We start from the raw sequence: 23824 nt of genomic DNA on the forward strand, positions 1-23824 counted from the left end.
TGCTTACTTCTCAGCTCTGTTTCTTACCAGATGCTACAACAATTACATTTGACTTTAGAATTCACTCACACTAGGATGAAGTAAATAGATATTTCTGCTTCATTTGCCAGTACAGCTGTATTTAAATTGTGTTAATAACAGATACAAGAAATCACACATATAAGAATTGTTAGATATCTGGTTATAATACAGGCTAAGAGAAACCTAAGATAACTCTAATCTCAAATGGGAAGTTTTTAATATGCCTTTGGACTTTACACCTTTTACTGTAACTGTAATTAGAAAAACTGAATAATTAGAGTTTCATACCTCACTTTCTTCTTCCTTACCTACAGTAATGACCAAGAGGCAAGAGTTAAAAAACCTAGAGCTTATCTCTTCTCCAAATAGTCTATCCTCTGAACCTATGAGTTTACACTACATCAAAGTAAGCACTTATTTTTTACTTTTCTTGAGTATGCTGACACATAAAAATTAATTCCATTATTTATCTATGCAGACAATACATGAATACTAATTGAATACTTACTTTGTATTTTCTGAAAATTAAAAAAAGTTTTAATCGATATGGGAATACCAACATTTCCTCAAAGCTACAGTTATTTACCTACTTGGAAACCAGTAATTTTTTCCACTTTGAATATTTTCTGATGTGGCAACAAATTCTACACAACTCACAAGTGATAAATCTGAAATAATACAAGAATACAGCAGATGTGCAAAAAATGTTCTTAGGACTTTTTTTTGTTAAGAAAAATGTAGGAAATGATCAGATGTGTACAGATGGATGGTTAATTATATAAAGAAATCATGCCAGAAACAATACAAAATCTTGGATTCAAAAGACTTCCCTTATTTATAAAACATTTTCCCTTTACTATCACAAATATACGCTGTAGTAAAATCTTCTTTGTTCACTTTACTTACACAAAAAACACAGCCTGGGGAAAATACAGTAGAGTTTACATGCCAATGAGTTCAAATTGTGCAGGAAATTTAATTTTACTTAATTGCTCTGGCTTTTTATTACATAGTTTACTAGTTCCAGGATCACTACATTTGCTGATATACATATACGTATGTGTCTGTATATTGCATATGTTTGTATGTATATATGTGTGTGTGTGTGTGTATATATATATATATACATATATATAAATATATATATACATATATATAAATATATATATATATACATATATATATAAATATATATATATATATATTTCCAGATTTACTAAACACTTTCCTCCAAAGAAGGTATTCTCTGATTGGTCAAAAAATCATATTCCTGGATGTAATTAAATCTACAGAAATATTTATCTAGAAATATCTGATCAGTTCACATCTTTAAGGTTCCTAAGTCTCCGCTCATATTGTATCAAGGATGGCCCCATTCTTTAAACCAAACTTACATTTTCCTGGGTTACAAGCTCTGAATGAAATCTAATCTTTTTTTTTTTAAGATTTTATTTATTTATTTGACAGAGAGAGACACGGCGAGAGAGGGAACACAAGCAGGGAGAGTGGGAGAGGGAGAAGCAGGCTTCCCGCCAAGCAGGGAGCCCGATGCGGGGTTCGATCCCAGGACCCTGGGACCATGACCTGAGCCGAAGGCAGACCCTTAACGACTAAGCCACCCAGGCGCCCCTGAATGAAATCTAATCTTGTTGGCTTCAACTGCAAGGTCTGCTATGAGGTGACTTCTGCCTACCATTGTGTCTTCTTTCCTTGCTACAATCCCATCACAACCTTCTCCCTCCCATTCCTTAAACATAAGTTCTTAATTGCCAGTGAGGGCCCCCTTGATCTTCCATCTACAGTATCTACCCCCTTACCCAAACACTTATGAGCTGTGAATTTTCTTCTTTATTTGTGACTCCTCTTTTGCCCTAACCCAAATGTATACTCCGTATGACCAGGGTGTTAGACTGCTTGTTTACTGATTTATTCCTTGTGTCTTAAATAGTCTCAGGTAATAGTAGGTGTTAAATAGCAGTATTTCAATCCCATACTTTACTTTGAGCTTGTCATAGTCCAGTAATAAAAATGTGGTACTTCAAACCTATGTATTTTGTCTTGACAGCAATTATTTACCAATCCAAGTTCTTAGACTTAGCTTTACCCCATTATCACCTGGAGCTTCTACAGAACACAGATGGTAGACCTCAACCCCAAGCTCTACTTTTAATTTGTTTGGATTGTGGACCAATATTTTGTAACAACATCCATAGGTGACTCTACTGTTCAACTATAGATGAGAATATGATCTAAACACAGTTATCATTTATAAAGAGTTTAGGTTAAATGCCTAAAGTATATGGGTTTTAAAAAATCATGTAACCTAACTCCAATTTGTCTCTACATAAATGCCTTCCTTCTATATAGTTATTCTAGGTCTGTACATACTGTTTCTTTTTGCTTACACATATCTTTATATACTAAAAAATACTGACTTAAGATAATATTTCCTAGTTGGCACTAAGAATGGTGTCTTATAATTTAATTGGTCGTACTGGCTAGATGAAACTGATTCACAATGGAATATTTTCTTGACAAAAAATCAATTTAATTAATCTTACTGTTAATGCTTTTTTTATATATATCAGTCCAACAGAAGTACAGTTTGAATATTCAACAAAAGTAGGAAACTTAAATTCTCTTATAACCATTAAGGAAATTAAATCTTTAATCCAAACAAAAAACCAATCGATAAGACAAACAATATTATCCTCATAGAAAACTCCAGAGCAGGTGGCTTCACAAGAAAATTTTACCAAACATTTATGAATAAATTAATACCAATCTTATATAAACTCTACCAGAGAATGGAAAGGGAAAAGTCACCAGCTTCTCTTATAACTTATTTATCTTGCTTATAGAATTGGACAAGGAGATCATAGAAAAGGATAATTACAGGTCATTTTTACTCAAAATCATAGATGAAAAATCCCATATAAAGTATTGATCAAATTTGGCAAAGGCCTAGAGCTCTACTTTTGCACCCCAAATTTGAAATACCAACATGAATATTTTTCTTCTGCTTACTCTCAATATATTAGCTTTACATGGGTAAACTAGACACGGGTTCAGTGAGAAGGTTCAGAAGTCTGTTTGGATCAGGTACTGTACTGACAGTGTTAACATTAAATCTGTGGAGCCAAAGGGAAAAAAGAATGAAAAGGAGAAAGAAAGCGAAGAGATGCTTCACTGACTCAAAGTTCAGGGGCAGCAATTGTATCCAGTGCTCCAAGGCAATGATCAAGTAGCAGAGATTATCCAAGTCAAATTAAATACATTGCAAGCCGCGTGTAAGACCAGGAAACAGAAATTCAGATCTAGGGTAATGATACAGGAAGAGCAGGAAAGCAGGGGCCGCCAAAATGTGGATCCAAAACGACCCAGGTCTAACCTAAGTGTTAGAATTTGGCCGCGCTACCCTTTCTTCCATTCCTCCCATACAGGCTTTCAACCCAACTTTAAAAGGTATTGCTATTGGTGTCCACAGGGATTACGGTAGCAAATTCAGGGTTTAGAAACCAAACTGATGAGACTGGGTCTTATGTTAGTCCTTGAATTCTTCTACGTTCCACAGTCAGTGATTATGATCTTAACCCAACCTACTAGATACAGATGATACTGGATGGGAAACAGTAGCACAGTTAAACTGCCCCCAGTTGATGGATTCAAAACCATTCAAACAGTTCAAAACAGTTCCCCTGCTAAGGCTGAGTCTAGAAGAGATGAAATGATACATCGTAGGCAACCTCGTGATGAAAAGGAACTTGTATTATAATTTACATATTGTACTCTTGTAATTTGTAATTTGCATAATTATTCCATCTAAATTGAAAGTTCCAATACATAGGTAGAGTTGGACAGATATAAATCTGTAAATATACTAATATGTTTCATATTAGTATTTAATAATATATAATTATATATAGCATTGTCTGGTGAATTATTGTCCTGAAATTGGTACTGAATTACATAGTTTCAGTAACATTAAATATTAAATTGACTTAAAAAATAAAATAAAATAAAATAAATATTAAATTGACTTTAAATAATCTTCAGAAAAAAACCCTGAAAAATGTGTGTAAGTGTGCATTTTGCATTTCTCTTAGGTTTTTCACCAACTTTATGTGTTCAAAGATATTTTAACAGAAAAATTATCTACCTGATTTACTGACAAAGGCTACATAGGGAATTGCTAATCTTAAAAGTAGGTAAATAAATAAATGCTTACAAGGAGACACTATGAGTTATTTTTCATCTACATTTGTGTTCAACTGTTCATTTCCTGCCTATTCAACAATTTTTAATCTCTCTCCCTTAAACAATAACATTGTGTATCCAACTAACAGTCTGAAAAAAACACTGTATTTTAGAAAAGAAATTAATTTCCTAGTTAAAGAAATGCAAAAGTGACCTGCTGCATTCTCACATTTATTTTATTTTTACTACCCTCCTGTCACTTAGATATAGGTGAACCAATTTAAACTAAATTTGAATTAAAAAATATACCACATCTTCTTTATTGAATCACAGATCTGTACGTCTGAAACAAATAATGCAATATATGTTAAGAAAAAAAAAAAAAGAAGAAGATAGCAGGAGGGGAAGAATGACGGGGGGGAATCGGAGGGGGAGACGAACCATGAGACTATGGACTCTGAAAAACAAACTGAGGGTTCTAGAGGGGAGGGGGGTGGGAGGATGGGTTAGCCTGGTGATGGGTCTTAAAGAGGGCATGTTCTGCATGGAGCACTGGGTGTTATGCACAAACAATGAATCATGGAACACTACATCAAAAACTAATGATGTAATGTATGGTGATTTAACATAACAATAAAAAATTTAAAAAAAAATAAAGCACTCCTGGGCTTAATCCCCATGTGTTGAGCTTCTGTCTCAGAGTCTGTTTTATAGTTGAGTTACAAATACTGAAGGAAATTTATAATGGAACCTGGGACAGCCTCACTTTGTAATGGGAAGTAGTGGTCACCAGAAATGAGGGAATATACTGTGCTTAGATGTCAACTGCTTTACCTTTCTAAAATAGTGAGTCTGGAGTTTAAAAATCAATATCCATATGTTTTGTTTCACATATCACTTTGTCATAACACAATATCTTTCCCTGCTGAGGTGGAAAAGGGTCTAGTTTAGTAATAAAAAAGAGGTGGGCAGGAATTGTTAGATAATTTATAGCTTTTCCTAAAAATAAATCAAATGCTATTACCTATAAAATACATAGAAATAAGTAAGAGGAAAGAGAAAAGAGACCAAGAGATTTGAGTATTTGCAAACTCAAAAGGTAAGAAATGAAAAATTCGAAGTTTTGAATCTTTATATAGGCCAAGTATATCATAGGCAAAGTATAATTTAAATACCTTTAAATCATCAGGATATCCCAGGTATATGTATTTTGGCCAGATTTTTAAATATGTTATCACAAATTATTTTGACACATATCTATAAGAAATCATTTTTCTTGATAAAACACAAAAATGCTATGATATAGGCTAGGCAGGATTAATGTAGTTTCAATATAAAAAGACACAAATATAACATCTGTAATGTTCATTTCATTCATCTGTTATTAAACACCTGCCAAAACAAAGCATCATCCTAAATCTATTAATCCAAGATGTATATCTGAATCTAGATGTTTTCTCTTATGTTATACTATCACCAAGTAACTCTTCACCTTTGGTATAACATTCAACTTCTTCATGGTCATTTTACATCTTTTTAGGTTTAAATTGTTGGCACAGTTTTGCCTTGGCTTTTAAATTGTCTATAATCCAGTAAATTACCATACTTTTCTCCTCTTTCTAATGCTAATTATGGGAAATAAATGAAAAACTCTTCTCAGTATTCCACAAAATAATATTTCATAAAAATGAATTTCTAAGTCCCCAGTCAATACTAATGTTGTTTGATGTTGGTGATTGAATTTATGTGTAATACAATAATAGTTGTTGCATGTTCTCATTAAGACTTGCCATCTCATGTAGTCAGGTTTAAAATATGTCTTTAACTTAACCAGGTCACCGATTTTGCATTGGACAATGGCTTTCTCTGACATTAAATTTTATCTCAAAATCCATTCAAGCATTTGGTTATGCAGTAGAATAAGCTTCAATTGTATTGTGAAAAGAATCCTGCTTAATATAAAAGAGAAACACATGGGAAAACATGCTATTTGTCAAAATCTCTTTTGACTTCAGTGATCATAAAAATTAAATTGTCCAGATGGATTAGTTTTTCATAGTCTTATGTATATTTACTTATTTTTTTACTCATTGGAGAGAAAGAGAAATAATGTTCAAAACTGTCCTTCATAAGGACACAGTTTTTTGTTTTTTCATACTGATGCATAAACTGGGCTATTTCTAGGAAGTAGTATGAGTCCCTCTAACATGAATGCGTGAATCTTTTAAAACAATTTTCCTTATCTGACCAGAGTCTTCTATTAATTCCCTTGAAATGGCAGAAATGCCTTTACTTGCTTCAGTCCTTGGTGAAACTGTGAAATGGAGACTTAGTGATATCCACACACATTTTTTAAATTCATTCATTCATTCATTCATTTATGAGAGAGAGTGTGTGCTCATGGAGGGGGAGGATCAGAGAGAGAGGCAGAGAGAGAATCTTAAGCAGGGTCCACGCCCAGCACAGAGCCTGACATGGGCCTTGATCTCACAACCCTGAGATTATGACCTGAGCCAAAATCAAGAATCAGACACTTAACTGACTGAGCCATGGAGGCACCCCAGATATCACATACATTTTAAAAACAGTTGATTTTGTTTCATTTTTATAATGTATTCCATTTCATTCCAGACATGAAAATAACTAAGAGTAACTCTACAGATTAAAATTAATATTAGGGTACACATTTATTTATTTGCACAATTCTGATAATTCCCATTTTCTCTTATATTCTAATATTCTCTTATAATCTAATAACTAATATTAGAATATTAGTTTATTAGTTATTTTAAATTTCTGTATACTTGACACACAATGTTATATTAGCTTCAGTTGTACAACATAGTGACTCAACTTCCCTATACATCATGCTATGCTCACTAACAACATGGATGGAGCTGGAGTGTATTATGTATGCTAAGTGAAACAAGTCAGTCAGAGAAGGACAAATATGATTTCACTGATATGTGGAATTTAAGAAACAAAACAGATGAATATGGGGAAGGGAAAAAAAAAGAGAGGGAGGTAAACCTAAGAGACTCTTTTTATTTATTTATTTATTTCTCTATGAGAGAGAGCACAAGCTGGGGGGAGGCACAGAAGGAGAAGCAGACTCCCTGCTGAGCAGGGAGCCCGATGCAGGACTCAATCCCAGGACCCTGGAATCATGACCTGAGCCAAAGGCAGACACTTAACTGATTGAGCTACCCAGGCACCCATGAGAGACTCTTAACTATAGAGAACAAACTGAGGATTGCTGGAAGGGAGGTGGGCAGGGGGATGGGCTAAATGGGTGATGGGTATTAGGGAGGGCACTTGTGATGAGCACTGAGTTTTATATGTAAGTGATGATTCACTAAATTCTACTCCTGACACAATATTACACTCTGTTAACTAACTAGAATTTAAATAAAAACTTTTTTAAAAGACTTTGAAAGGGTTTTATTTTTAAAAGATTATATAACAAAGGCATTTATTTTTCCATTATGACTAATATTCATAATGAAGATGAGAATCAACAAGCTGAGAATATCCAGTAAAAATTGCTTGAACTTCAGCTATAGCAAATTAATCTTTTATACAAAGAAACACTGTGTCTCATCTATGGATAACCTTGTCCCATTAGGAATATACACACTGGTCTCTCCTGATACCACTGAAATCAGCTTATGGCAATGTTATCTCTCTCTTGACTGGAAGATGGTCTTGGGGGACCATCAGGCTATGAGACTAGATCTTATTTTCCTTATCCTTCCTAAGACATCTCCCTCTGACAGAAGAAAGAGACTGAGGCCTGCCCTCATCCAAGAGGAAGGTCCTTCCCACCCATTACTGACTCTCCTTTATGAGCTGAAGGATGAAGAAAGAAATAGAACAAAAAGTAAGCTTGCTTTTCTGAACTTGCATCTATGTATTTTTTTTATGTTCAGGCACTAATCAAAAGTAAAAGAGCATAAGATTGATTAAGAAACAGCTCTAAAACTTGAGTGACAGTTTTCAGAACCAATTGCAAATCATATCTCTATCTTTAAAAGATGGCTCAGACAGCAGGAAGTGGAAAAATTGGAAGAGAGCACAAGTGTAGGCAGCAAGAATACTTCAGAGGCCATAGTAGTTGTCTGACAGCTTTGATTAGAGAAAGAGAGAAGCAGGCAGGAAAAGCACCTGTTTTATTTTGGATATTCTGAATCTGAAATGGCTTTAAGCATAGTGGAAATGCCAAATAGGTAGTTGCTTATATGAAGTTCAGAGAATCATTTGGAACAAATGTGAATTTGCAGGTCATTAACATCTGGATGACCCCATTTTTTCCATACCACAGATTCATTCTCAATGCAGTGCAAGTGTAAGAATGCAGAAATTTCCCACTTTTATATGACAAACCGTAAGCATAAAAACATACACACCGACACACACAAACACAAAAACTGTCTTAGACACTACAACTGATCTCAAAAACACACTGAAACAGACCTCCACTTGCCTTAATCTATAGGCATTGGTTGATAAACTGGAAAAGAAGTATTTATTTTCATAGTACTCATAATATTAATAATAAAGAATGCTGAGAAGTAACTGAGCTATTTAGAGAGTAAATGTGACTTTTAATTTAGAAGTACTAAATACATTTCATTCACTATGCAAAACAAGGAGAGTCTGGAAAATGCAGGCTTATTTGGATTTTTCTTTAAAAAGGCCAAATGTTTATCCATGTCATATTCAGTTAATTGATTGGAGAGAAAATTTTATACATATCAAGCCAGTAAGTCTAAAATACTTTGAAAATAATTTCTATGTAATTTTCTGTCTTCTATTATTCTTTCAGAATGAGTGACCTACTTGCAACACTGATTTTAGATATCATGTAAAATAAAGAAAAATAAAACCTGATACTTGTTATTACTACTTTGGCCTTAGATGAGCTAATTTAGGATAATTGTAGTATATGGTATGCAGACCATCATCATTCATAGCCTTTTAAAACTAAAGACTAGAGGAATCTGTGATTAGTTTTCTCTTCTCTTTAATGAATCTTCAGATTCTCTAAAAATTACTATCTGCAAAAATCACCAAAGTCTTGTGCTTCCCTGGATCAATCTTTGATTGTCATGATACATGGGCTTATTTGCAAATATGGCTAGAGGCTTCCAGTATTAACTTCTCCCAGAAGTCATTATTGCAACATTAGCTGCCTGTGACTGAAGGTTATTGCAGCTGAAATGATTACTGAATTAATGAAATAAAAAACTGGTGGAATTTTTGCATTCAACACACAAGCCAACCATTAACTGGAACACAAACTTTATTTCCTCAGTTTAAGTTAAGAAACCTGCAATTACTTGGGAGAAGATATTAGATTATAAATCCAAGTATTTAATCAATTAGAGCAAATAGATACTAAGACCCAGCGCTGTAAATAGTATGACCCAATCTGAAATACATGGATAAATAACCCTTTAATCTACTTAAGACAAAGTAACTTATAAAAACTATGGCATGGAGTTTATCAGATCTTATTTTTTTCTATCATTTTAAATAAAATAAGTTTTCAATTTATTTTGAACTTTCCATCTACTTATCTGCCTTTTCATTAGAATGTCAAGCAAAATGATTTGTCTGGTCCCATGTTTGGCAAATGTGGAGGATAACTGGGATGGCTAAATATGCCATATACCAACGTGCCTGGCAAGAGATGTATATTTGGTGTTCCAGGGCAAGAAGCAAAAAGCGTTCATTAGTGGTTCACACCAATATACCAGATAACTCAGCTAGGGATTATATATAGTGCTGCTTCTAATGCATTTCCTTTTAAAATGTGGTCTGGCTAAGGAAGTTCATTAAATACATTCTTGAATCACATGTTTAGAGCTAAGGAAATGTATCAAGAAAAGAAGAATGGCAGGGAGATAGAAACAGGAAATAGATAAGTTTTGTCAGCATGCATTGGGGACTGTCTCCAGCAGGGAGACATGGAACCTAGGGTTGTGACTGTTAATAGACACTGAGTCAGGAAAATATTCTTCACAGATGTTCAATTTCATTTGCTCTAAATTGTGCTTATGATGACACTTCTTTTTTTTCTTTCTTTCTTTCCTGTTTTTTTTTTTTTTTTTTTTTTTTAAAGAGAGAGAGGGAAAGAGCACGCATGTGTGCCCAGGAGTGGGAAAGGGGCAGAGGGAGAGGGAGAATCTTAAGCAGCCTCCATGCTCAGCACAGAGCCTGACACAGGGCTCAATCTCACGACCCTGAGATCAACCTCAGCCAAAATCAGGAGTCTAATGCTTAAACAACTGAGCCACCCAGGTGGCTTATTTTAATATTTTATTTCTTGTTTGGATCTCATGATATCTGCAATGTGGTAATTTAGATACATATCTGGCTGATGTATATTAAGTAACTACTATATACTAGGAATTGCAAGGACTGCTGATAACCAGAAATAAAAAAGAAAATCCCTACCCTCAAGAAATCAGTCTAGAAATGAAGATAAAGAATAAATGGAATAGGGGAGCCTGGGTAGCTCAGTCACTTAAGTGGCCAACTCTTGATTTTGGCTCAGGTCATGATCTCAGGGTCCTGGGATGGAGCCCCATGTCAGGCTCTACGCTCAGCAGGGAGTCTGCTTAAGGATTCTCCCTCTCCCTCTGCTCCTCCCCTTGCTTACACATTCTCTTTCTTTCACTCTAAATAAATAAATAAATCTTTAAAAAAAGAATAACTGGAGTAGAATTGAGATAACTATGTACAGAGTGGGACCAGGGAGCATAGGAGACTCTGGGAGCCCCTCAGCGAGGCCTTCCCAGAAAGGCGTTACATGAGATTAATAATGTAGTCCTGCTACTTTTATATGCATATGAAAAACATTTCCTTTAGAGCAAAATGATTTGCTCATGGTCCTGAAGCCATTTAATGATCCATGGCCAATTCACTGATCCTGATTTGCTATGAAGGGTGTGAAATTTGGAGCCTTCTTCTTTTTTGTGTGTGTGAGTTGTATTATTTACCTAATGTTATACAACAAATTACTCTAAAACATAGCCACTTAAAGCAACAAACATTTTCTGAAGGTCAGGAAGCTGGGAATGGCTCAAGTAGTTGGTTCTGGCTTAGAATCTCTCATGAGGTTGTGGTCGAGCAAACAGCTAGGGCTATGTTTAGAGCAGAGAACCTCTTCTAAATGCACTTATGTGGCTGCTGTCAGGGAAATTTGGTTACAAGGCCCTCTTCATAGGATTGCTCATGGTCTGGTGTCTCACTTCCTCCAGACCTGAGTGATCCAAAAGAGACAATGAGAGAGCATATCCAAGATGGAAGCCACCATGTTTTAATAACCTAATCTCAGAAGTGACATAGCATCACTTCTGCCTTATTCTGTTGGTCACACAGACCAAATCTAGGTTTGGTGGAATGGGATGACACAATGTGGGACAGGATGACACAAACATGGGACTACTGAGAAATGTAAATCATTGGGAGCCATCTTGAAGTGGCTAACAAGCCAGTCAAATTAGGTCTTTAATACCACAAAGTCTCAAAGTCTAATTCAAACAGTCTGTGATGCAAGTATATCCTGAAACCTTTTTTATTTTAAAACTAGGGACTTTGAATATGATCTAGTTATCATCAGATTCTTAGAGGCAGTAAGAGCAAGTAAATAAAGCCTCATACTTAGTTCTGAAATAGTACTGGTGTGTTTTTATCATTTACCTTCACCTACGCTTTAGTTATTTACACTTGGCCTGCTCCGAAAAGAATTCTAGATACAAATTTATCTCAAAAAGCAACCTCTGTACTCTCATACTTGATGACCTCTTATTCCTCCAAATAACTTAATATTCTAGCTCTGAAGATAAGAAATTTGTTTTATAAAATGATATGTTCAGGAAAAAAAATTTAACAGAATGACTTTACTATTAAAACTCAAAATAAATTCTTGCAATAAATGCAAGCCCAATTGCAAACATGGAAAACCATCATCTGAAAGATTCAGAATTCAATTCAGTTTAGTTTGTTGCACTTTATGGAATTTTTAGAGATCTCTCAGGATTTTATTTGTGTGACCCATAATAATATTTCTGGAGACTAACAAAAGATATTGTTAAGAAAGTACTTAAGAGGGATAGAGAGTATAGATACATAATATGGTCTCATGATTATACTAAGTAAATCAATAATGCAATTCATTACATTTCTGAATATTTAATAGAAGTAAATATCAGGAAAATTAAATTGAAACATTTTCATCATAAGCTCCATTAGAATGAGATATAATTATATTTCAAAGGACTTTACCTAAAATAACAGTATTCTGAATTATTTCAAAATTGGCTATTAATCATAAATATCTAGTTCTACTTGTTATTGTAAATGCTGGACAATTTTAGTGGCAGTTTTCTAGCAAAAGAAATTTACTGAAATCCCTGCCTCACTAACTCATTTTAAAACATTACATTTTAGAACCTATTTCCTCCTACAGCTTTTTGAGGTTTGTGGTAAATGTTCAATCTTGCATACTATTTTATAGCTGCAATCTATGAAACCAATGATAATATGGGATTTCAAATATGGAGAGCAAATGTCAGTAGGACACTATATAAAAATCATGAAATAAAATGTAAAAAGTTACTTAAGTTGCATATAAAACATCACTTTAGTGTCATATTGCAAATGTTACTTACACACCATGTAGTCTTCAAGAAGAGAAAAAAAAGTAGTGTTTTTTAAAAGACTAAATATTTTATATAAATATTAACATGTAAGGAAACTTTTACTGTTGTGTTAAATTTATTTCTAGGATGCCAGGCATTTTAAACAAATATTATTTCTTAAGGAAGAAAAGTCACTCCACGCAACTGTATAAAGACACAAAGAGATAATGTTTCTTTCCTCAGAACTATGAAAAGGGGGCAGTAGTGGTTGTTATAACAACTACGGCAGGGGAGCACATGGTGAGGAGAGGACTAGTTGCCTTCTTTTGCAAATGCAGACCCTGACTGTCCTGTCCAAGGTCATGGACACCTTGAGGTATAGCATTTTTTAAAGGCTAGATCCAACCATCTTTCATTTTCTCCTAATATGAAGTTGTAGATTACTATGTTGGTCTTAAAAATAAACAGTGGTGAAAGCAGAATTAACCTTTCAATACACCAATCTGTTCTGGTTAAATTTTTTTTTAAAAAATTATGTAAATCAATACACATATTGTTAAAAAAGGGGGGTAAAAAAAGTTATTAACTAACTCATTCTTTTATTCAATTTTAAAACAATTTATCCTAGTAATGAATAGCTGTATTAGCAGCTTATGAAACATATCCATGTATATATTATTTGATTTTTTCAATAGTAATTTAACATATACTGAGTAATTACTATGTGTTAGGTAGACATTGCTCTCAGTGCTTTGTATGAGTTGGCCCTCGTAATCCTCACATCAACCAACCCTCCATTAGAGAGGAGGAAGTATAAACACTGAGAGTGGATAACTCAGTGAGGTCACACTGCTACTGATGGTGGAACTGGGAGCTGGGAGTTCAAACACAGGAAGACTGACTCTTTCCCATGCTCTTACCATTTCACCATATAACAATGTAAGACTAACCAACAGAAATTTTAGTTATATTGTTATTCCCACTTGAAAAATAAGGAATATGGTACTTTAATAGGGTAAAATGCAATAGCTATTAAGTGGAGGAATGCAGAATTTAATCCCGATTTCCTGCCATATTTTCCCTTCGATCATAAGGAGCTCATCTTTAGGGGAAACACACACAGAAGCAACTATAATGCAATGGAATCAGTGATATAAGAGAAGTATATACAAGGTGCTACTAGATTTTAAAGAAATGAGATTACCTCTTCTGGGAGTCAGGGACATGTTTTACCTATATGGCTACTTTCAAGTTCAAGGAAAGTAGGTATGTAATAAAACATGAGACAATTTGAGGGACTTTTTAAAAACATCTTTCACTCTGTCCCATTGTGGTGCTTCAAAATGCTTTTATTTTTTAAATTTATTAAATTTATTTTTTTAAGATTTTATTTCTTTATTTGAGAGAGAGAGAGAGAGAGAGAAAGAGAGCACACACGCATAAGCAGGGGGAGCGGCAGGCAGAGTGACAGGGAGGAGCCTCCCCGCCACCATGAAGGGCTTGATCCCAGGACCCTGGGATCATGACCTGAGACGAAGGCAGAGGCTTAACTGACTGAGCCACACAGGTGTTCCTCAGAATGCTTTTAAATAATCATTCTTTTAAATAGCTAACAGTAAAGATTCCATAAAATACGTACATGACACATTTCTTGGGGAGAAGAGGGGTTATAAAAACATGTATTTAATAATAATGATAACCAACATCATTAAGCTCTTATTATGAACCAGGTACTATTTTACATACTTCATAGATATTATATTTTCCTTAATCCTCAAAACAATTTGTATTATAGCTACATAATTACCTCATTCTGCAGATGAAGAAACTAAGGCACACGCTTCCCAGGGCCTAGTTGCCTAGGTAAATGGCTCCAGTCTCCATTGAGGAACACTAGGAAGAAATTCACTGTCTGTATCATAGTGTTCTAGTGAGTTCTGTCTTCCGAAATAGATAGCCCTGTCTTTATTCAAGGTTCATGGGTTGATAAATTGCCTCAAATCTAAAAAATGACTGAAGGCCCATAACTCTTAGGTTTGCAATCTCAGATCTGTTCTTTAATTTGCCATGTGTGGAGTGTTAGGACTGTGTGAATTAGATAAGACCTTAGAAATATACTGATTTTATTCTTAAGAGTCCCACGAACAAGGGGACCTGGGTGGCTCAGTTGGTTAAGTGTATGACTCTTAATTTTGGCTCAGGTCATGATCTCAAGGTCGGAAGACTGAGCCAGCGTTGGGCTCCATGCTTAGCGTGGAGTTTGCTTGAGATTCTCTCTCTCTCCCTCTGCCCTCACCCCCACTCATGTGCTCTAAATAAATAAATACATACATAAATACATAAATAATAAAAAAACAGAAGAATCCAGGAACAATTAACCCTACATAGGGGTCTTTATTGGTCCAACAGTTTTAATTACCTCACACCCTGTGACCTATTATGGTAGTCATTTCCATTTTTGTCGCCTCCTGATTTTAGCCCCATATGAACCTATCCCCTTATCTCAGACCAGTAATCAATTCAACATTTTCTTGAAGATCTCTTGCCCACCCCAGTACCAATCTTGTTTGCAAGACACAAGCAATGGCACTTGAGCTAAAATAAGCCAGAGCATGGGGCAATTAACAGATCCAAAGGGGGAAAAAAAATGACATCAAAAACATACATCAAAAAGGAGTAGCTCCTGGGTCCAAGTGGTAGGATCCAATCCATAGTATAGTTTGTCTTTATCACTTCTTTAGAGAATAAGGTTGATTGATCAAACTCAGGTCACAAGCTTACTCCTTGATCAAGGGAGTACAGAGCTCCTTAAGTGACTAAGATATCAGTCAATGAGGGTTGGGGTAAGAGGGTCAATGAGATAATTGCTGCAACAAAAACTGAGAATCTACAACTAAAAGAAGGAGAGATGGAAGACGTGCAAGCAAGCTAAGAATGACTTCTACTTTGATTCAGTAAGATTGCACTGGACCTTAAATAGTAAGAAGCAATTGCTATCTAATCTCAGGTATATTCCTGACCAAAAGACTCAGGAACCCAAACTATTAATATTTTTTTTTTAAGAAAAGAAGGGAAAAGGTCCTTAATATATCAGATGTTAACTGCTGTTCTCTAAGTGTTGTTTCTAGAGATATTTTGAATCATATACTTATATTTTTTTGGTATTTTCTAATGATTCTACAATAAATATGTACTACTTTTAAAATAAGTAAAACATTTTTTAAAGATCAGGGGACTTCCATTTCTATGCAGAATAGATAAACTGCTACTGATTTACCTTTCTGCCATTAACAACCATAAAATACAAGAGGCAAGTATTTTCCGGAATTGGTCAACAGGTAGTGCAGGACTGTTACTCTTTTTCTTTTTATTGAAGCACCACTGGCACACAATGTTACATTAGTGTCAGGTGTAAAACAGTGCTTAACAGCTCTACACATTATGCTATGTTCAGGGGAACACATTAACAATTCCGTATTTCCTACGGCATTCTGTGTGTTTTTTAAAATATTTTATTTCTTTATTTAACAGAGAGAGAGAGAGCACAAGCAGGGAGAGCAGCAGGCAGAGGGAGAAGCAGACTTCCCGCTGAGCAGGGGGCCCAATGTCGGCCTCGATCCAAGGACCCTGGGATCATGACCTGAGCCAAAGGCAGATGCTTAACCAACTGAGCCACCCACGTGCCCTGTGGCATTCTGTTTTGGATAATTTATAAACTGCAGTGCAGGAATATTCACCCCAAGTAGAGCATGATGCTCTCACTGTGCCAAGGAAGCAGGTATTGTATTTGGGGGCTGCTGATGTGACTGGAATGTACAGATCAGGGTACTGGTGATAAAGGAATTTGTATTGGGGATCCACATGGTCTTGTTGGAAGGCTGGACTGTGCAACAAGGCTTTGTAGGGAGTAAGTACTGTGGTGTGAGAGCTAAAGAAAATTCCAGAAATCATTCTGTGCTTGGAGAGCTTAGAGTTCTAGCCCAGCAAGACTGGAGGAATGTTACTAAACACCCTGACAATTGGTTGAAATCTCAGAAAAATCACAACGTAGAAGTTTTTTTTATTTTATTCTTATGTTAATCCCCATGCATTACATCATTAGTTTTAGATGAAGTGTTCCATGATTCATTGTTTGTGCATAACACCCAGTGCTCCATGCAGAATGTGCCCTCCTCAATACCCACCACCAGGCTAACCCATCCTCCCACCCCACTCTCCTCTAGAACCCTACAATGTAGGAGTAAAGTTTAATGCTCTAGATTAAGAATCAAGCCCTAAAACTGGCAGAACTAAAATATATCATCTAAAACCAACCCTGACAGGACCAATCAGATCCATTAGAAATATAACTTCTTGCCAGAACAAATTTCAACACCATTTAGGGAAAGACAGTATAGCCCAGATTACTACAAGGTAGTATCAACAACTTCACAGCATACAACAAAAATTACTAGGCATACAACAGACACATGAAAAAGTGCTCAACATCACTCGGCATCAGGGAAATCCAAATCAAAACCTCAATGAGATACCACCTCACACCAGTCAGAATGGCTAAAATTAACAAGTCAGGAAATGACAGATGTTGGCGAGGATGCGGAGAAAGGGGAACCCTCCTACACTGTTGGTGGGAATGCAAGCTGGTGAAGCCACTCTGGAAAGTGGAGGTTCCTCAAAAAGTTGAAAATAGAGTTGCCCTATGACCCAGCGGTTGCACTACTGGGTATTTACCGCAAAGATACAAATGTAGGGATCCGAAGGGGCACATGCACCCCAATGTTTATAGCAGCAATGTCCACAATAGCCAAACTATGGAAAGAGCCTGGATGTCCTTCGACAGATGAATGGATAAAGAAGATGTGGTATATATCTTCAATGGAATATTATGCAGCCATCAAAAATGAAATCTTGCCATTTGCGAGGCCATGGATGGAACTAGAGGGTATTATGCTAAGCAAAATAAGTCAATCAGAGAAAGACAAGTATCATACAATCTCACTGATAAGAGGAATTCTTAATCTCAGGAAACAAACTGAGGGTTGCTGGAGTGGTAGGGGGTAGGAGGGATGGGGTGGCTGGGTGATGGACATTGGGGAGGGTAAGTGCTATGGTGAGCGCTGTGAATTGTGTAAGACTGATGAATCATGGACCTGTACCTCTGAAACAAATAATATATGTCAAAGAAAAAAAAAGATAGTAGGAAGGGAAAAATGAAGGGAAGGGGAATCGGAGAGGGAGAAGAACCATGAGAGACTATGGACTCTGAGAAACAAACAGGGTTTTAGAGGGGAGGGGGGTGGGGGGATGGGTTAGCCAGGTGATGGGTATTAAGGAGGGCACATATTGAATGGAGCACTGTGTTTTATATGCAAACAATGAATCATGGAACACTACTTCAAAAACTAATGATGTAATGTATGATGATAACATAACATAATAAAATTAAATTTAAAAAAATTACTAGGCATGCAAAGAAACAGCAAAAATGTAACCCATATTTAAGAAAAAATAGTCAATAGAAATAGGAAAAGACCTCAAATGACTGAAGTGTTGGAATATGGGAGAAGGTCTTTAAAACATATATAAATACATTCAAGGATGTGAAGGAAAAGATGAACATAATGGTGAGATGGGAAACTCAGCAGAGTACTAAAAATGATAAAAAGAAGAAAACCAAAGGAAATTCTAGAAACAGAAAAGTGAAATATTTGAGATAAGAAAATTACTAAATGGGGTTAATAGCACCTAGGAGTTGAATGGAGAATCCAAAAACAGACGGACATTGAGAGTTAATTTATTTTCTACGAAGACATCAAATTCAATGGAGGATATGAAAGTCTTTCAACAAATGTTGCTGAAACAACTTGACACATATAAGGGGAAAAGTGAACCTCCACCTTTACCTCACAAAACACCAAGACTAATTTGTAATGAATTACAGATCAAAACATTAGAACTAAAATTATAAAGCTTCCAGAGAAAATTTAGGGGGATATATTGGGGACTTAGGTAGGCAAAATTTCTTAGTGAGAACACCAAAAATACTGATCGTAAAAGAAAAAATTAAATTAACTTCAAACTTAGAATGGCCTTCACATCAAATGACACCTAAGAAAATGACAATGGTAGACACATATTGGGAGAAAACAGTTGAACATATATATAATTCCAATTATATGATGCTTAAGAAGCAGCAAAAATAATTTCTGGCAATAGAAATTAGAAAAATGATTATCTGTAGAAAGTAGAAATGGACTAGAATGGAAATGAGGGTACTCTTTGTGGCACTGAAAATGTTTTATGTCTTAACTGAGATTTTAGCTATACTGTTGTAAAATTTGTCAAAAACTTATTAAATTATATTCTGAAGATATACATGTCACTGTTTATTTCTGAGTTGTTTGCTATGTGCTATACTCTACAACAGGAGTTCTTAACTGGGGACAATTTTTTCCCCCAGGAATCATTTAACAATCTGGAGACAGGTTTCATTGCCATTACCAGGTGGGGTGCTACTGGTAACTAGTGGATGAAAACCAGAGATGCTGCTAAACACAGGACAGTGTTCCACAACAAAGGACTGTGTGGCCCAAAATGTCTGTAGTGCTGAGGTTGAGAAATCCTGCTCTCCACCAAAGCAATTTAAATGCATTACGTCGGGCGCCTGGGTGGCTCAGTCGTTAAGCGTCTGCCTTCGGCTCAGGTCATGATCCCAGGGTCCTGGGATCGAGCCCCACATCGGGCTCCCTGCTCGGCAGGAAACCTGCTTCTCCCTCTCCCACTCCCCTTGCTTGTGTTCCTGCTCTCGCTGTCTCTCTCTCTGTCAAATAAATAATTAAAATCTTTAAATAAATAAATAAATGCATTACATCATTCATAAAGTGTTCTTAAAAAAATGATAGGTTAAGGTTAATTGATTATTTTGGTCAATCACATGTAGATATTCTAAGAACATATCAATCAGCACAACAATGTTTCACAGAATAGGCAAGAGACATCTAGAATTCAGGAGAATGAATCATTTTTGGTTGATTCCAATCTATGTCTCAGCACAGAACAAATCTGCCAAACTCAATGTTATTCGTAAATGATCCAATAAGTAGATTTCAAAGAAAGAAGTATTCAGGTGTAGGACTAATATTTTCTTAAATTTATTTGAGTATAGTTGACATACAACATTACATTAATTTCAGGTGTACAACATAGTGACTCAACCCAGTTTATACATTATGCTATGTTCACAAGTGAAGTGAGCATCTGTCCCCATACATCACCATTACAATGCCATTGACTATATTCCTTATGCTTATTCTGGTGACTTATTCATTCCATAAATGGAAGCCTGTTTCTCTCACTCCCCTTCACCCATTTTGCCCACCCACCATTCCTCTGGCAACCATTAGCTTGTTCTCTGTATTTATAGGTCTGATTCTGTTTTTTTCTTGCTTATTCATTTGTTTTGTTTTGTTTTGTTTTTAGATTCTACTTTTGAGTGAAATCAAAATTTGTCTTTCTCAGTCTCACTTATTTTCTCTAGGTCCATCCATGTTTGTCTCAAATGGCACAAGTTCATCCTTCTTTCATGACTGTGTAATATTCCTGTGTGTGTGTGTGTGTGTGTACCTCATCTTCTTTATCCACTCATCTATTAATGAGTATTTAGGTTGTTTCCATATCTTGGGTATTGTAAATAATGCTGAAATTAAACATAGGGGTACATATATCTTTTTGAATTAGTGTTTTTGTTTTCTTTGGGTAAATATCCAATAGTGGAATTATTATTATGGTATTTCTATTTTTAGTTTTCTGAGGAACCTCCATACTGTCTTCCACAGTGGTCGTACCAATTACATTCCCACCCTTAGTGCACAAGGGTTACTTTTTCTCCACATCCTCGTCAACACTTGCTATTCCTTGTTTTTGATTTTAGCCATTCTAACAGGTGTATAAAGTGATATCTCACTGTTGTTTTGATTTTCATTTCCCTGATGAATAGTGATGTTGAGCATTTATTCATGTATCTGTTGGCCATCTGTATGTTTTCTTTGGAAAAATGTCTATTCAAGTCCTCTGCCCAATTTTTAATTGGATTGTCTGGATTTTTTTGGTGTTGAGTTTCATAAGTTCTTTTTGTATTTTGGATATTAACCCCTCATTAGATATATCATTTGCAAATATATTCTCCAATTCAGTAAATTAGCTTTTTGTTTTGTTGATAGTTTCCTTTACTATGCAAAAGCTTTTTATTTTGATGTAGTCCCAAGAGTTTATTTTTGCTTTTTTTTCCCTTGTCTCAGGAGACATATCTAGAAAAATGTTGGCATGGCTGATTGATGTAAAAGAAGTTACTGACTGTGTGTTCTCTTCTAGCATTTTTATGGTTTAGGTCTCACATTTAGGTCTTTAATCCATTTGAGTTTATTTTTGTGCATGGTGTTAAAAGATGGGCATGGGACCAATTTTATATAAAAAGTTCTGGATTCCATTTATGAGTGAAATCATATAGTATTTGTCTCTCTCAGTCCTACTTATTTCATCTAGTCCATATGAAGGGTCAGCTGAGAAGCACCAAGAACATAGAGTTCCCATATTCCAAATGATGCCAACAAAACTAGGTAGCAGTAGGTTCAGACAGGAAAGGAAAAATCATGGTACAAAGCTAGAGACAGAGAGGTAATGAGTGAGACCAGTGAAATAAGGCAGGCAGGAGTGGGCCTGGATGTAGGGAAATTTCCAACCCAAAAAGCCAGCAACAACTGTTAACTTTTTCTCCATAACCTATAAAAATGGCAGTCAAATTTGAAATGTGAACCTACAGAAAAATCCCTTGAGTAATTGGGACAGGGAGATCATATCTTCCAGCAAAAATAATATTGCAGTTGGATATGGGAAGCTGTGACATGAAGCAGTTTATTCTGACTTGGTAGTCCTTAGTCTCTTCATCTGTAAAATGAGAGAAGCAGCTGGATTTATGAGGTCATGCCACTAATTCACCTATGACTTCTCCTTTCCTAACTTGACAGTAACATGGAGTACAGAAGAGACACCAAAAATAAAAAGAGCAATGCCTAGAAAAATGATTTTATGTAAGCCCCCTGCAGCCCTTTTTATTCTCTTGCTTTATATTCCTGGCATTTGTTATGTATGCATGTATGCATGTATGCATATTTGAATGTATGTATGTATGTATGTATGAATGTCACAATCACTCCTCTTTGTGCAAGTATAACTATTTGCATAGAAGGCTTCCATTCACACCATATTCTTTCTATAATTACAAACAGCCTTTGTCCTTCAGAATCCAGTGTTTTCTTTTCTTGCCTCAGAACACCACAAAGACAAACTCCTTCTGACTATACACCTCTCTTATTAATCCTTCTGAATCCTTAACCAGTCAGGGCACTTGCCCATTGGATTCAAAATCTGTGATTTTAGCCAGGCAAGTAAGTGAAAAATTTAATTTTTAGGTTCAGCAACTCAGAAAATCTGAATTAAAAATATATATACTTTATTCCAGTGCATTGAATCCAGCTATCATCCATGTCTCTTGTTTTCATTGATGCTTTCCTTTTCATAATGTATAATCCTCTTTCCCTGCCTTTTCCATGATCTGTTCAATGGTGGAGCCATGGAACCATCATAGGGTCACTATGCACAGTCCTGGCACAAATCCTGAACAAGTATTTCCAAGAACTCAGACTCACCAGCCACAGCAGCCCAAAATTAGTCTTGCTATCCCAAGGCAGCTATCCAAACCAGCTGCTGTGTGCCTTGAGTATGTGTGTGCCAAAGGATTTGTTGTATTGTTTCTAAATCTTCAACACATTTTCCCAGGTCATACAATGATTTTTTGTGCTGCTTTTCTTATTTAATTTTAGTTTCCAGAATCTTTTATCTATTTTGAACTCCAGCTCCTTTATCACCCCACTACATAGCTCTAAGCTTATTATTCTACCCCGTAAATCTTGATTGTTCCAGGTATGAGCTAAAATACAATTCCAAATCCTTAAGACCATCTAAAATCATGGATCTATATTTGTATCACTGCGGTGGTTCTGAACTCAGCAGTGTAAAATGTTTCTACTGTGTCTCAAGCCCCTTCCATGCCACTGAATCTACTTAGGATATTATGAGCTTTCTAGCAATACTTTGGGTGATGATTTGGATTCCTGGTCATCACAACAAAAAAACCAGTTCCTTCATCAAGTATATAAGGTTCCTTTCAGGATATCTGTTCAATGTTTTACTCTGAGAACCTACCCTACTCCACAGAGTGGACCAGTTGCTTGGTTTATTCCATGAAATCCTAAACTAGGAATTAACATACTTTTTCTATAAATAAAGTCCAGTTACTAAATATTTTAGGCTTTGTGGGTATATAATCTCTGTTGCAACTACTCAACTCTGCCACAGCAGCATGTAGTGGCCATATATTATGTGAAAATAAGTAGGTTTGGTTGTTTTCCAATAAAACTTTATTTGTAAAAGTCAGCAGCAAACTGGGTTTGGCCTATTTGCACTAGTTTTCGGTCCCCTCTCCTAAGCCTTCAATTAGCTGTAGTTTGGATTCTCTTCCAGGGATTTTCAAATGGAATGAGATAAAAATTACGTAACAGGTCTTTCTTTGTCTTTTGAATTCAAAAGACAAGTCAATGTGATACTTACCAAAGAACTGCACAGAAAGATCTGGTCTGCTGGAGGGATAGCTGTAGAAGTACATTTTTACTAAAGTCCTGACCCACTGCTCTCCAACTACTTCTCACTCACCTCTCAGTTGCCACAGAAATCCTAGCACACCTCACAACTCAGTTCACATGGAAAATGAAAATGTAGGAGTCAAGAAGTTTCAGGTTAAAGTGACAAACACCTCAAACTGACTCACTCACTCAACCACACAAGCAAACAAACAATGGAAATATATTGACCTATAAAACTGACTGGCTGAATCCATATGACAA

This window comes from Mirounga leonina, unplaced genomic scaffold, assembly GCF_011800145.1.
Source record: "Mirounga leonina isolate KUSES-001 unplaced genomic scaffold, KU_Mleo_1.0 Mir_125, whole genome shotgun sequence".
In the NCBI taxonomy this organism is placed as follows: Eukaryota; Metazoa; Chordata; class Mammalia; order Carnivora; family Phocidae; genus Mirounga; species Mirounga leonina.